Consider the following 17,834-nt stretch of genomic DNA (forward strand, 5'->3'; position numbering starts at 1 on the left):
AGGCAAGGGACGTCACCGAGCTAAACGTGTGCAGAATGCGGAGGTGCCGTACGTTCGGTACTTGATCGGTTGAAGCGCGAAGAAGTTCGACTACATCAACTGTGTTGTGAAATGCTTCCCCTTTCGGTCTACGAGGGTACGTACACACACTCTCCCCCTCTCGTTGCTATGCATCTCCAAGATAGATCTTGCGTGAGCGTAGGATTTTTTTTTGAAATTGCATGCTACGTTTCCCAACAGTGGCATCGGAGCCAGGTCTATGCGTAGATGATACGCACGAGTAGAACACAAAGAGTTGTGGGCGGTGATCGTCATACTGCTTACCACCAATGTCTTATTTTGATTCGGTGGTATTGTTGGATGAAGCGGCTCGGACCAACCTTACATGACCACGTTCATGAGACTGGTTCCACCGACAGACATGCAACTAGTTTTGCATAAAGGTGGTTGGCGGGTGTTTGTTTCTCCTACTTTAGTTGAATCGAATTTGACTGCGGCCGGTCCTTGTTGAAGGTTAAAACAGCAAACTTGATACATCACCGTTGTGGTTTTGATGCGTAGGTAAGAACGGTTCTTGCTAGAAGCCCGTAGCAGCCACGTAAAACTTGCAACTGATGTCTACTACACAACCTTCTTCTTGTAGATGTTGTTGGGCCTCCAAGTGCAGAGGTTTGTAGGACAATAGCAAATTTCCCTCAAGTGGATGACCTAAGGTTTATCAATCTGTGGGAGGCATAGGATGAAGATGGTCTCTCTCAAACAACCCCGCAGCCAAATAACAAAGAGTCTCTTGTGTCCACAACACACCCAATACAATGGTAAATTGTATAGGTGCACTAGTTTGGCGAAGAGATGGTGATACAAGTGCAATATGGATGGTAGATATAGGTTTTTGTAATCTAAAAATATAAAAACAGCAAGGTAGCAAGTGGTAAAAGTGAGCGTAAACGGTATTGCAATGATAGGAAACAAGGCCTAAGGTTCATACTTTCACTAGTGCAAGTTCTCTCAACAATAATAACATAATTGGATCATATAACAGTCCCTCAACTTGCAACAAAGAGTCACTCCAAAGTCACTAATAGCGGAGAACAAACGAAGAGATTATTGTAGGGTACGAAACCACCTCAAAGTTATCCTTTCTGATCGATCTATTCAAGAGTCCGTAGTAAAATAACACGAAGCTATTCTTTCCGTTCGATCTATCCTAGAGTTCGTACTAGAATAACTCCTTAAGACACAAATCAACCAAAACCCTAATGTCACCTAGATACTCCTATGTCACCTCAAGTATCTGTGGGTATGATTATACGATATGCATCACACAATCTCAGATTCATCTATTCAACCAACACAAAGAACTTCAAAGAGTGCCCCAAAGTTTCTACCGGATATTCAAGACGAAAACGTGTGCCAACCCCTATGCATAAGTTCACAAGGTCACTGAACCCGCAAGTTGATCACCAAAACATACATCAAGTAGATCACGTGAATATCCCATTGTCACCACAGATAAGCACATGCAAGACATACATCAAGTGTTCTCAAATCCTTAAAGACTCAATCCCATAAGATAACTTCAAAGGGAAAACTCAATCCATTACAAGAGAGTAGAGGGGGAGAAACATCATAAGATCCAACTATAATAGCAATGCTCGCGGTACGTCAAGATCGTGCCATATCAAGAACACGAGAGAGAGAGTGAGAGAGATCAAACACATAGCTACTGGTACATACCCTCAGCCCCGAGGGTGAACTACTCCTTCCTCGTCATGGAGAGTGCCGGGATGATGAAGATGGCCACCGGTGATGGATCCCCCCTCCGGCAGGGTGCCGGAACAGGGTCCCGATTGGTTTTTGGTGGCTATAGAGGCTTGCGGCGGCGGAACTCCCGATCTAGGTTATGTTCTGGAAGTTTGGGGATATATAAGAGGTGTTGGCGTCGGGAACAAGTCAGGGGGGTCCATGAGGCATCCACGAGGTAGGGGGTGCGCCCTCCACCCTCGTGGTGGCCTCGGGACTCTTCTGGTCCATCTCCGATGCTCCGTGGGCTTCTTCTGGTCCAAAAACAATCTCCGTGAATTTTCAGGTCAATTGGACTCCGTTTGGTATTCCTTTTCTACGATACACAAAAACAAGGAAAAACAGAAACTGGCACTGGGCTCTAGGTTAATAGGTTAGTCCCAAAAATCCTATAAATGGATATAAAACATCTAAGATGGATAATATAATAGCATGGAACAATAAAAAATTATAGATACGTTGGAGACGTATCAAGCATCCCCAAGCTTAATTCCTGCTCGTCCTCGAGTAGGTAATGATGAAAACAGAATTTTTGATGTGGAATGCTGCCTAAAATATTTATCAATGTAATTTTCTTTATTGTGGCATGAATGTTCAGACCCGTATGACTCAAAACAAAAGTTTAATATTGACATAAAAACAATAATACTTCAAACATACTAACAAAGCAATCATTTCTTCTCAAAATAACATGGCCAAAGAAAGCTATCCCTACAAAATCATATAGTTTTGCTATGATCTATCTTCATCACACAAAATATTTAAATCATGCACAACCCCGATGACAAGCAAAGCAATTGTTTCATACTTTTGATGTTCTTAAACTTTTTCAACTTTCATGCAATACATGAGCGTGAGCCATGGACATAGCACTATAGGTGGAATAGAGTGGTGGTTGTGGAGAAGACAAAAAGGGGAAGATGGTCTCACATCAACTAGGCGTCAACGGGCTATGGAGATGCCCATCAATAGATATCAATGTGAGTGAGTAGTGATTGCCATGCAACGGATGCACTAGAGCTATAAGTGTATGAAAGCTCAACAAAAGAAACTAAGTGGGTGTGCATCCAACTTGCTTGCTCACGAAGACCTAGGGCATGTTGAGGAAGCCCATGATTGGAATATACAAGCCATGTTATATAATGAAAATTCCCACTAGTATATGAAAGTGACAAAAGAGGAGACTCTCTATCATGAAGATCATGGTGCTACTTTGAAGCACAAGTGTGGAAAAAGGATAGTAGCATTGTCCCTTCTCTCTTTTTCTCTCTTTTTTTTTTTATTTTTTTATTTTTTTGTTTGGGCCTTTCTCTTTCTCTTTTTTATGGCCTCTTTTTCGTCCAGAGTCTCATCCCGACTTGTGGGGGAATCATAGTCTCCATCATACTTTCCTCACCGGGACAATGCTCTAATAATGATGATCATCACACTTTTATTTACCTACAACTCAAGAATTACAACTCAATACTTAGAACAAAATATGACTCTATGTAAATGCCTCCGGCGGTGTACCGGGATGTGCAATGAATCAAGAGTGACATGTATGTAAGAATTATGAAAGGTGGCTTTGCCACAAATACGATGTCAACTACATGATCATGCAAAGCAATATGACAATGATGGAGCGTGTCATAATAAACGGAACGGTGGAAAGTTGCATGGCAATATATCTCGGAATGGCTATGGAAATGCCATAATAGGTAGGTATGGTGGCTGTTTTGAGGAAGGTAATGGTGGGTGTTATGGTACCGGCGAAAGTTGCGCGGCACAAGAGAGGCTAGCAATGGTGGAAGGGTGAGAGTGCGTATAATCCATGGACTCAACATTAGTCATAAAGAACTCACATACTTATTGCAAAAATCTATTAGTTATCAAAACAAAGTACTACGCGCATGCTCCTAGGGGGATAGATTGGTAGGAAAAGACCATCGCTCGTCCCCGACTGCCACTCATAAGGAAGACAATCAAAAAATAAATCATGCTCCGACTTCATCACATAACGGTTCACCATACGTGCATCCTACGGGAATCACAAACTTTAACACAAGTATCTCTCAAATTCACAACTACTCACTAGCATGACTCTAATATTACCATCCTCATATCTCAAAACAATCATAAGGAATCAAACTTCACATAGTATTCAATGCACTTTATATGAAAGTTTTTATTATATCCCTCTTGGATGCCCATCGTATTAGGACTAAATTTATAACCAAAGCAAATTACCATGCTGTTCTAAAAGACTCTCAAAATAATATAAGTGAAGCATGAGAGATCAATAATTTCTATAAAGTAAAACCACCACCGTGCTGTTAGAAAGATATAAGTGAAGCACTAGAGCAAAATTATCTAGCTCAAAAGATATAAGTGAAGCACATAGAGCAAACGACAAACTACTCCAAAAGATATAAGTGAAGATCAATGAGTAGTTGAATAATTATGTAACTATGTGAAGACTCTCTAACACTTCAGAATTTCATATATTGGGATGTTATTCAAACAGAAAGCAAAACAAAATAAAATAAAATGACGCTCCAAGAAAAACACATATCATGTGGTGAATAAAAATATAGCTCCAAGTAAAGTTATCGATGAACGAAGACGAAAGAGGGGATGCCATCCGGGGCATCCCCAAGGTTAGGCTCTTGGTTGTCCTTGAATATTACCTTGGGGTGCCTCAGGCATCCCCAAGCTTAGGCTCTTGCCACTCTTTATTCCATAGTCCATCGAATCTTTACCCAAAACTTGAAAACTTCACAACACAAAACTCAACAGAAAACTCGTAAGCTCCGTTAGTATAAGAAAATAAATCACCACTTTTGGTACTGTTGTGAACTCATTTTAAATTCATATTGGTGTAATATCTACTGTATTCCAACTTCTCTATGGTTCATACCCTCCGATACTACTCATAGATTCATCAAAATAAGCAAACAACACATAGAAACAGAATCTGTCAAAAACAGAACAGTCTGAAGTAATCTGTAACTCTCGAATACTTATGTAACTCCAAAATTCCTACCAAATTAGGAAAACCTGAGAAATTTGTGTACCAATCCATATAAAAAAAGAATCAGATCAAAATCACGTTTCTGTGAATTATCAAAACTAATTTACTGGGTGCAAAAGTTTCTGATTTTCAGCAGGATCAAGACAACTATCACCGTAAGCTATCCTAAAGGTCTTACTTGGCACTTTATTGAAACAAAATCTAAAACATGATTACTAAATTAGCATAATCATGTGAACACACGAAAATAGTAAGGGTAAATATTGGGTTGTCTCCCAACAAGAGCTTTTCTTTAATGCCTTTTAGCTAGGCATGATGATTTCAATGATGCTCGCATAAAAGATAAGAATTGAAACATAAAGAGAGCATCATAAATAATATAACTAGCACATTTAAGTCTAACCCACTTCCTATGCATAGGCAATTTGTGAGCAAACAACTTATGGGAACTATAATTAACTAGCATAGGAAGGCAAAGCAAGCATAACTTCAAAAATTTCAACACATAGAGAGGAAACTTGATATTATTGCAATATGTAAGAGCACATGTTCCTCTCTCATAATAATTGTCAGTAGAATCATGAATGAATTAAACAATATAACCATCACATAAAGCATTATTCTCATTATGCACAAGCATATAAATTTTACTACTCTCCACATAAGCAAAATTCTTCTCATTCGGAATAGTGGGAGCATACTCAACAAAATAACTATCATGTGATGCATAATCCAATTGAAAATTAAAATCATGATGACAAGTTTCATGGTTATCATTATTCTTTATAGCATACATGTAATCACAATAATCATCATAGATAGCAACTTTGTTCTCATAATCAATTGGAACCTCTTCTGAAATAGTGGATTCATCACTAAATAAAGTCATGACCTCTCCAAATCCACTTTCATAATTATCACAATAAGATTCAACACCCTACAAAATAGTGGGATCATTACTTCCTAAAGTTGACACTCTTCCAAACCCACTTTCATCAATATAATCATCATAAATAGGAGGCATGCTATCATCATAATAAATTTGCTCATCAAAACTTGGGGGACAAAAAATATCATCTTCGTCAAACATAGCATCCCCAAGCTTGTGGCTTTGCATATCATTAGCATCATGGATATTCAAGGAATTCATACTAACAATATTGCAATCATGCTCATCATTCAAATATTTAGTGCCAAACATTTTAATGCATTCTTCTTCTAACACTTTGGCACAATTATCAGAATCCTTATTTTCACGAAAGACATTAAAAATATGAAGCATACGAGGCACCCTCAATTCAATTTTTTGTAGTTTTCTTTTATAGACTAAACTAGTGATAAAACAATAAACTAAAAGATTCGATTGCAAGATCTAAAGATATACCTTCAAGCACTAACCTCCCCGGCAAAGGCGCCAGAAATGAGCGTGATGTCTACTACACAACCTTCTTCTTGTAGACGTTGTTGGGCCTCCAAGTGCAGAGGTTTGTAGGACAGTAGCAAATTTCCCTCAAGTGGATGACCTAAGGTTTATCAATCCATGGGAGGCGTAGGATGAAGATGGTCTCTCTCAAACAACCCTCCAACCAAATAACAAAGAGTCTCTTGTGTCCCCAACACACCCTATACAATGGTAAATTGTATAGGTGCACTAGTTCGGCAAAGAGATGGTGATACAAGTGCAATATGGATGGTAGATATAGGTTTTTGTAATCTAAAAATATAAAAACAGCAAGGTATCAAGTGGTAAAAGTGAGCGTAAACGGTATTGCAATGCTAGGAAACAAGGCCTAAGGTTCATACTTTCACTAGTGCAAGTTCTCTCAACAATAATAACATAACTGGATCATATAACAGTCCCTCAACATGCAACAAAGAGTCACTCCAAAGTCACTAACAACAGAGAACAAACGAAGAGATTATTGTAGGGTACGAAACCACCTCAAAGTTATCCTTTCTGATCGATCTATTCAAGAGTCCATAGTAAAATAACACGAAGCTATTCTTTCCGTTCGATCTATCCTAGAGTTCGTACTAGAATAACACCTTAAGACACAAATCAACCAAAGCCCTAATGTCACCTAGATACTCCTATGTCATCTCAAGTATCCATGGGTATGATTATACGATATGCATCACACAATCTTCGATTCATCTATTCAACCAACACAAAGAACATTAAAGAGTGCCTCAAAGTTTCTACCGGAGAGTCAAGACGAAAACGTGTGCCAACCCCTATGCATAAGTTCACAAGGTCACTGAACCCGCAAGTTGATCACCAAAACATACATCAAGTAGATCACATGAATATCCCATTGTCACCACAGATAAGCACATGCAAGACATACATCAAGTGTTCTCAAATCCTTAAAGACTCAGTCCGATAAGATAACTTCAAAGGGAAAACTCAATCTATTACAACAGAGTAGAGGGGGAGAACATCATAAGATCCAACTATAATAGAAAAGCTCGCGGTACATCAAGATCGTGCCATATCAAGAACACGAGAGAGAGAGATCAAACACATAGCTACTGGTACATACCCTCAGCCCTGAGGGTGAACTACTCCCTCCTCGTCGTGGAGAGCGCCGGGATGATGAAGATGGACACAGGTGATGGATCCCCCCTCCGGCAGGGTGCCCGAATAGGGTCCCGATTGGTTTTTGGTGGCTATAGAGGCTTGCGGCGGTGGAACTCCCGATCTAGGTTATGTTCTGGAAGCCTACCTCGTGGCTGCCTCGTGGACCCCCTCTGATGCCCTCCACCCTCATGGTGGCCTTGGGACTCTTCTGGTCCACCTCTGATGCTCTGTGGGCTTCTTCTGGTCTAAAAACAATTTCCGTGAATTTTCAGGTCAATTGGACTCCGTTTGGTATTCCTTTTCTGCGATACTCAAAAAACAAGGAAAAAACAGAAACTGGCACTGGGCTCTACGTTAATAGGTTAGTCCCAAAAATCATATAAAATAGCATATAAATGCATATAAAACATCTAAGATGGATAATATAATAGCATGGAACAATCAAAAATTATAGATACGTTGGAGACGTATCAAGCATCCCCAAGCTTAATTCCTGCTCGTCCTCGAGTAGGTAAATGATAAAAACAAATTTTTTGATGTGGAATGCTACCTAACATATTTATCAATGTAATTTTCTTTATTGTGGCATGAATGTTCAGATCCGTATGATTCAAAACAAAAGTTTAGTATTGACATAAAAACAATAATACTTCAAGCATACTAACAAAGCAATCATTTCTTCTCAAAATAACATGGCCAAAGAAAGCTATCCCTACAAAATCATATAGTCTGGCAATGCTCTATCACAATCCGAGCCGGTGACAATGGAGATCATGGCGATGCTTTGGAGATGGAGATGAAAAGCACAATATGATGATGGCCATAGCATGTCACATATTTTGATTGCATGTGATGTTTATCTTTTATACATCTTATTTTGCTTAGTACGGCAGTAGCATTATAAGATGACCCCTTCACTAAATTTCAAGGTATAAGTGTTCTCCCTGAGTATGCACCGTTGCGACATTTGTCGTGTTGAGACACCATGTGATGATCGAGTGTGATAGACTCTACATTCAAATACAATGGGTGCAAGACAGTTTTGCACATGCAGAATACTCGCGTTAAACTTGATGAGCCTGGCATGTATAGACATGGCCTCGGAACACTGGAGACCGAAAGGTCGAACATGAGTCATATAGTAGATATGATCAACATAGAGATGTTCACGTGATGACTACCCCATCTCACGTGATGATCGGACATGTGTTAGTTGATATGGATGATGTATCACTTAGACAACTTGAGGGATGTTGATTTAAGTGGGAGTTCATTAGTAATTTGATTAATTGAACTTAATTTATCATGAACTTAGTCCTGATAGTATTTGCAAATCTATGTTGTAGATCAATAGCTCGCAATATAGCTCCCTTATTTTTTGATATGTTCCTAGAGAAAAATAAGTTGAAAGATGATAGTAGCAATGATGCGGACTGGGTCCTTGATCTGAGGATTATCCTCATTGCTGCATAGGAGAATTATGTCCTTGATGCACCGCTAGGTGACAGACCTATTGTAGGAGAAGATGCAGACGTTATGAACGTTTTGGCAAGCTCGGTATGATGACTACTTGATAGTTTAGTGCGCCATGCTTTACGGCTTAGAACCGGGGCTACAAAGACGTTTTGAATGCCATGGAACATATGAGATGTTCCAAGAGCTGAAATTAGTATTTCAGGCCCATGCCCGTGTTGAGAGGTATGAGACCTCTGACAAGTATTTTGGCTACAAGATGGAGGAGAATAGCTCAGCCAATGAGCATGTGCTCAGAATGTCTGGGTACTACAATCGCTTGAATCAAGTGTGAGTTAATCTTCCAGATAAGATAGTGATTGACAGAGTTCTCTAGTCACTATCACCAAGTTATTAGAACTTTGTGATGAACTATAGCAAGGGATGACGAAAATAATTCCCAAGCTCTTCGTGATGCTGAAATCGACGATGGTAGAAATTAAGAAAGAACATCAAGTGTTGATGGTTAACAAGACCACTAGTTTCAACAAAAAGGGTGAGGGAAAGAAAGGTAACTTCAAAAAGAATGGCAAGCAAGTTGCCGCTCCCATGAAGAAGCCCAAAGCTGGACCCGAGCCTGAAACTAAGTGTTTCTACTGCAAAGGAAATGGTCACTGGAAGCGGAACTGCCCCAAATACTTGGCGGATAAGAAGGATGGAAAAGTGAATAAAGGTATATTTGATATACATGTTATTGATGTGTACCTTACTAGTGTTTGTAGTAGCCCCTAGGTATTTGTTACCGGTTCAATTGCTAAGATTAGTAGCTCAAAACAGGAGTTGCAAAATGAACAAAGACTAGTTAAGGGCGAGGTGATGATGTGTGTTGGAAGTGATTCCAAGGTTGTTAAGATCACCATCGCATACTCCCTCTACCTTTGGGATTAGTGTTGAACCTAAATAAATGTTATTTGGTGTTTGCGTTGAGCATGAATATGATTGGATCATGTTTATTGCAATACAGTTATTCATTTAAGTCAGGGAATAATTGTTGTTCTGTTTACTTGAATAAAACCTTCTATGGTCATACACCCAATGTAAATGGTTTATTGAATCTCGATCGTAGTGATACACATATTCATAATATTGATGCCAAAAGATGCAAAGTTGATAATGATAGTACAACATATTTGTGGCATTGCCGTTTTAGTCATATTGGTGTAAAGCGCATGAAGAAACTCCATGCAGATGGACTTTTGGAATCACTTGATACTTGCGAACCATGCCTCATGGGAAAGATGACTAAAACTCCATTCTTCAGAACAATGGAGTGAGCTAATGACTTATTGGAAATAATACATACCGATGTATGCGGCCCGATGAGTGTTGAAGCTCACGGCGGGTATCGCTATTTTCTGACCTTCACAGATGATTTGAGCAGACATGGATATATCTACTTGATGAAACACAAGTCTGAAAAATTTGAAAAGTTCAAAGAATTTCAGAGTGAAGTCGAGAGTCATCGTAACAAGAAAATAATGTTTTTATGATCTGATCACGGAGGCGAATATTTGAGTTACGAGTTTGGCCTTCATTTAAAACAATGTGGAATAGTTTCACAACTCACGCCACCTGGAACACCACAGCGTAATGGTGTGTCCGAACATTGTAACCGTACTTTATTACATATGGTGCGATCTATGATGTCTCTTACCGATTTACCACTATCATTTTGGGGTTATGCATTAGAGACAACTGCATTCACGTTAAATAGGGCACCGTTTGAGATGACGCTGTATGAATTGTGGTTTGGCAAAGAAACCTAAGTTGTCGTTTCTTAAAGTTTGGGGTTGCGATACTTATGTCAAAAGGCTTCAGCCTAATAAGCCCGAACACAAATCATAGAAGTGCATCTTCATAGGATACCCTAAGGAAACAATTGGGTACACCTTCTACCACAGATCCGAAGGCAAGATCTTTCTTGCCGAGAATGGAACCTTTCTAGAGAAGGAGTTTCTCTCGAAAGAAGTGAGTGGGAGGAAAGTAGAACTTGATGAGGTAATTGTACCTTCTCTCGAATTGGAAAGTAGCACATCAGTGAAATCTGTTCATGTGATGCCTACACCAACTAGAGAGGAAGCTAAGGATGATGGTCATGAAACTTCGGATCAAGTTACTATTGGACCTTGTAGGTCAAACAGAGCATCCGCATCAGAGTGGTATGGTAATCCTTTCCTGAAAGTCATGTTATTAGATCATGGCGGACCTACGAACTATGAAGAAGCTATGATGAGCCCAGATTCCGACAGATGGCTTGAGGCCATGAAATCTGAGATAGGATCCATGTATGAGAACGAAGTGTGGACTTTGGTGGACTTGACCAATGATCGGCAAGCCATTGAGAATAAATGGATCTTCAAGAGGAAGACGGACACCGATGGTAGTGTTACTATCTACAAAGCTCGACTTGTCACAAAAGGTTTTTGACAAGTTCAAGGTGTTGACTACGATGAGATTTTCTCACTCGTAGCGATGCTTAAGTCTGTTCGAATCATGTTAGCAATTGCCGCATTTTATGAAATCTGGCAAATGGATGTCAAAACTGCATTCCTTAATGGATTACTTAAAGAAGAGTTGTATATGATGCAACTAAAAATGTTTTGTCGATCCTAAAGGTGCTAAGAAAGTGTGCAAACTCCAGCGATCCATCTATGGACTGGTGCAAGCATCTCAGAGTTGGAATATACGCCTTGATAAGGTGATCAAAGCATATGGTTTTATACAGACTTATGGTGAAGCCTGTATTTACAAGAAATTGAGTGGGAGCTCTGTAGCATTTCTGATATTATATGTGGATGGCATATTGTTGATTGGAAATGATGTAGAATTTCTGGATAGCATAAAAGGATATTTGACTAAGAATTTTTCAATGAAAGACCTCGGTGAAGCTGCTTACATGTTGGGCATCAAGATCTATAGAGATAGATCAAGACGCTTGATAAGAATTTAAATGAGTACATATCTTGACAAGATTTTGAAGGAGTTCAAAATGGATCAGTCAAAGAAGGAGTTCTTGCCTGTATTGTAAGGTGTCAAGTTGAGTAAAGACTCAAAACCCAACCATGGATAAAAAGAGAATGAAAGTCATTCCCTATGCCTCAGACATATGTTCTATAAAGTATGACATGTTGTGTACCAAACCTGTTGTGTACCTTGCCATGAGTTTGAATAGTGATCCAGGACTAGATCACTGGACAGCGGTCAAAATTATCCTTAGTTACCTTAAAGAGGACTAAGGAAATGTTTCTCGGTTATGGAGGTGATAAAGAGTTCGTCGTAAAGAGTTACGTCGATGCAAGCTTTGACACTGATCTAGATGACTCTAGGTCTCAATCTAGATATGTATTGAATGTGGGAGCATTTAGCTAGAGTAGCTCCATGCAGAGCATTGTAGACATAGAAATTTGCAAAATACATACGGATCTGAATGTGGCAGACCCGTTGACTAAACTTCTCTCACAAGGAAAACATGATCACACCTTAGTACTCTTTGGGTGTTAATCACATAGCGATGTGAACTAGATTATTGACTCTAGTAAACCCTTTGGGTGTTGGTCACATGGCGATGTGAACTATGGGTGTTAATCACATAAAGACGTGAACTATTGGTGTTAAATCACATGGCGATGTGAACTAGATTATTGACTCTAGTGCAAGTGGGAGACTGAAGGAAATATGCCCTAGAGATAATAATAAAGTTGTTATTTTATATTTCCTTATATCATGATAAATTCTTATTATTCATGCTAGAATTGTATTAACCGGAAACTTGATACATGTGTGGATACATAGACAAAACACCGTGTCCCTAGTAAGCCTCTACTAGACTAGCTCGTTAATCAAGGATGGTTAAGTTTCCTAACCATAGACATGTGTTGTCATTCGATGAAGGGGATCACATAATTAGGAGAATGATGTGATGGACAAGACCCATCCGTTAGCATAGCATATTGATCGTTCAGTTTTATTGCTATTGCTTTCTTCATGTCAAATACATATTCCTTTGACTATGAGATTATGCAACTCCCGAATACCGGAGGAATGCCTTGTGTGCTATCAAATGTCACAACGTAACTGGGTGACTATAAAGATGCTCTACAGGTATCTCCAAAGGTGTTTGTTGGGTTGGCATAGATCAAGATTAGGATTTGTCACTCTGAGTATCGGAGAGGTATCTCTGGGCCCTCTCGGTAATGCACATCATAAGAAGCCTTGCAAGCAAAGTGACTAATGAGTTAGTTACACGATGATGTATTACGGAACAATTAAAGAGACTTGCCGGTAACGATATTGAACTAGGTATGTGGATACCGACAATCGAATCTCGGGCAAGTAACATACCGATGGACAAAGGGAATAACGTATGTTGTCATAACGGTTCGACTGATAAAGATCTTCATAGAATATGTAGGAGCCAATATGAGCATCGAGGTTCTGCTATTGGTTATTGACCAGAGAGGTGTCTCGGTCATGTCTACATAATTCTCGAACCTGTAGGGTCCACACGCTTAACGTTCGTTGACGATATAGTATTATAAGAGTTATGTGATTTGGTAACCGAATGTTGTTCAGAGTCCTGGATGAGATCACGGACATGACAAGGAGTCTCAAAATGGTCGAGGGGTAAAGATTGATATATAGGACAATGGTATTCGTGTTGGGGAACGTGGTAATTTCAAAAAAAAAATCCTACGCACACGCAAGATCATGGTGATGCATAGAAACGAGAGGGAAGAGTGTTGTCCATGTACCCTCGTAGACTGAAAGCGGAAGCGTTAGCACAACGCGGTTGATGTAGTCGTACGTCTTCACGATCCGACCGATCAAGTACCGAACGTATGGCACCTCCGAGTTCAGCACACATTCAGCTCAATGACGTCCCATGAACTCCGATCCAGCAGAACTTTGCGGGAGAGTTTCATCAGCACGACGGCGTGATGACGGTGTTGATGAGGCCCAATAACCCCCCGGGAGGTTCCGGTAACCTCCCGGTTCTCCGGTATTTATCCGATAACCCCCGGAACTCATCCGGTGTCCGAATATAACCTTCCAATATATCAATCTTAACGTCTCGACTATTTCGAGACTCCTCAGCATGTCCGTGATCACATCCGGGACTCCGAACTACCTTCGGTGCATCAAAACACAAAAACTCATAATACCGATCGTCACCAAACTTTAAGCGTGCGGACCCTACGGGTTCGAGAACTATGTAGACATGACCGAGACACGTCTCTGGTCAATAACCAATAGCGGAACCTGGATGCTCATATTGGCTCCTACATATTCTACGAAGATCTTTATCGGTCAAACCACACAACAACATACGTTGTTCCCTTTGTCATCGGTATGTTACTTGCCCGAGATTCAATCGTCGGTATCTCAATACCTAGTTCAATCTCGTTACCGGCAAGTCTCTTTGCTCGTTACGTAATGCATCATCCCACAACTAACTCATTAGCTACATTGCTTGCAAGGCTTATAGTGATGTGCATTACCGAGAGGGCCCAAAGATACCTCTCCGACAATCGGAGTGACAAATCCTAATCTCGAAATACGCCAACTCAACAAGTACCTTTGGAGACACCTGTAGAGCTCCTTTATAATCACCCAGTTACGTTGTGACGTTTGGTAGCACACAAAGTGTTCCTCCGGTAAACGGGGGTTGCATAATCTCATAGTCATAGGAACATGTATAAGTCATGAAGAAAGCAATAGCAACATACTAAACGATCAAGTGATAAGCTAACGGAATGGGTCAAGTCGATCACATCATTCTCCTAATGATGTGATCCCGTTAATCAAATGACAACTCATGTCTATGGCTAGGAAACTCAACCATCTTTGATCAACGAGCTAGTCAAGTAGAGGCATACTAGTGACACTATGTTTGTCTATGTATTCACACATGTATTTTGTTTCCGGTTAATACAATTCTAGCATGAATAATAAACATTTATCATGATATGAGGAAATAAATAATAACTTTATTATTGCCTCTAGGGCATATTTCCTTCAATCTCCCACTTGCACTAGAGTCAATAATCTAGATTACACAATAATGATTCTAACACCCATGGAGTCTTGCTGCTGATCATGTTTTGCTTGTGGAAGAGGCTTAGTCAACGGGTCTGCAACATTCAGATCCGTATGTATCTTGCAAATCTCTATGTCTCCCACCTGGACTTGGTCTCGGATGGAATTGAAGTGTCTCTTGATGTGCTTGGTTCTCTTGTGAAATCTGGATTCCTTTGCCAAGGCAATTGCACCAGTATTATCACAAAAGATTTTCATTGGACCCGATGCACTAGGTATGACACCTAGATCGGATATGAACTCCTTCATCCAGACTCCTTCATTTGCTGCTTCTGAAGCAGCTATGTACTCCGCTTCACATGTAGATCCCGCCACGACGCTTTGTTTAGAACTGCACCAACTGACAGCTCCACCGTTCAATATAAACACGTATCCGGTTTGCGATTTAGAATCGTCCGGATCAGTGTCAAAGCTTGCATCGACGTAACCATTTACGACTAGCTCTTTGTCACCTCCATAAACAAGAAACATATCCTTAGTCCTTTTCAGGTATTTCAGGATATTCTTGACTGCTGTCCAGTGACCCACTCCTGGATTACTTTGGTACCTCCTTGCTAGCAAGGCACACATCAGGTCTGGTACACAGCATTGCATACATGATAGAGCCTATGGCTGAAGCATAGGGAACATCTTTCATTTTCTCTCTATCTTCTGCAGTGGTCGGGCATTGAGTCTGACTCAACTTCACACCTTGTAATACAGGCAAGAACCCTTTCTTTGCTTGATCCATTTTGAACTTTTTCAAAACTTTATCAAGGTATGTGCTTTGTGAAAGTCCAATTAAGCGTCTTGATCTATCTCTATAGATTTTGATGCCCAATAAATAAGCAGCTTCACCGAGGTCTTTCATTGAAAAACTTTTATTCAAGTATCCTTTTATGCTATCCAGAAATTCTATATCATTTCCAATCAACAATATGTCGTCTACATATAATATCAGAAATGCTACAGAGCTCCCACTCACTTTCTTGTAAATACAGGCTTCTCCAAAAGTCTGTATAAAACCATATGCTTTGATCACACTATCAAAATGTTTATTCCAACTCCGAGAGGCTTGCACCAGTCCATAAATGGATCACTGGAGCTTGCACACTTTGTTAGCACCTTTCGGATCGACAAAACCTTCTGGTTGCATCATATACAACTCTTCTTCCAGAAATCCATTCAGGAATGCATTTTTGACATCCATTTGCCAAATTTCATAACCATAAAATGCGGCAATTGCTAACATGATTCGGACAGACTTAAGCATTGCTATGGGTGAGAAAGTCTCATTGTAGTCAACCCCTTGAACTTGTCGAAAACCTTTCGCAACAAGTCGAGCTTTGTAGACAATAACATTACCATCAGCGTCATTCTTCTTCTTGAAGATGCATTTATTTTCGATGGCTTGCCGATCATCGGGCAAGTCAACCAAAGTCCATACTTTGTTCTCATACATGGATCCCATCTCAGATTTCATGGCCTCAAGCCATTTTGCGGAATCTGGGCTCATCATTGCTTCCTCATAGTTCGTAGGTTCGCCATGGTCAAGTAACATGACCTCCAGAATAGGATTACCATACCACTCTGGTGCGGATCTTACTCTGGTTGACCTACGAGGTTCGGTAGTAACTTGATCTGAAGTTTCATCATCAATATCATTAGCTTCCTCACTAATTGGTGTAGGCGTCACAGGAACCGGTTTCTGTGATGAACTACTTTCCAATAAGGGAGCATGTACAGTTACCTCATCAAGTTCTACTTTCCTCCCACTCACTTTTTTCGAGAGAAACTCCTTCTCTAGAAAGGATCCAAATTTAGCAACAAAAGTCTTGCCTTCGGATCTGTGATAGAAGGTGTACCCAATAGTCTCCTTTGGGTATCCTATGAAGACACATTTCTCCGATTTGGGTTCGAGCTTATCAGGTTGAAGTTTTTTCACATAAGCATCGCAGCCCCAAACTTTAAGAAACGACAACTTTGGTTTCTTTCCAAACCACAGTTCATAAGGCGTCGTTTCAACGGATTTTGATGGTGCCCTATTTAACGTGAATGCAGTAGTCTCTAAAGCATAACCCCAAAACGATAGTGGTAAATCAGTAAGAGACATCATTGATCGCACCATATCTAGTAAAGTACGATTACGACGTTCGGACACACCATTACGTTGTGGTGTTCCGGGTGGTGTGAGTTGCCAAACTATTCCGCATTGTTTCAAATGTAGACCAAACTCGTAACTCAAATATTCTCCTCCACGATCAGATCGTAGAAACTTTATTTTCTTGTTACGATGATTTTCCACTTCACTCTGAAATTCTTTGAACTTTTCAAATGTTTCAAACTTATGTTGCATTAAGTAGATATACCCATATCTGCTCAAATCATCTATGAAGGTGAGAAAATAACAATACCTGCCGCGAGCCTCAATATTCATCGGGCCACATACATCAGTATGTATGATTTCCAATAAATCTGTTGCTCGCTCCATAGTTCCGAAGAACGGCGTTTTAGTCATCTTGCCCATGAGGCATGGTTCGCAAGTACCAAGTGATTCATAATCAAGTGATTCCAAAAGTCCATCAGTATGGAGTTTCTTCATGCGCTTTACACCAATATGACCTAAACGGCAGTGCCACAAATAAGTTGCACTATCATTATCAACTTTCATCTTTTGGCTTCAACATTATGAATATGTGTATCACTACTATCAAGATACAATAAAAATAGACCACTGTTCAAGGGTGCATGACCATAAAAGATATTACTCATATAAATAGAACAACCATTATTCTCTGATTTAAATGAATAACCGTCTCGCATCAAACAAGATCCAGATATAATGTTCAT

Source organism: Aegilops tauschii, chromosome 5 (assembly GCF_002575655.3).
Source record: "Aegilops tauschii subsp. strangulata cultivar AL8/78 chromosome 5, Aet v6.0, whole genome shotgun sequence".
NCBI classification, from domain to species: domain Eukaryota; kingdom Viridiplantae; phylum Streptophyta; class Magnoliopsida; order Poales; family Poaceae; genus Aegilops; species Aegilops tauschii.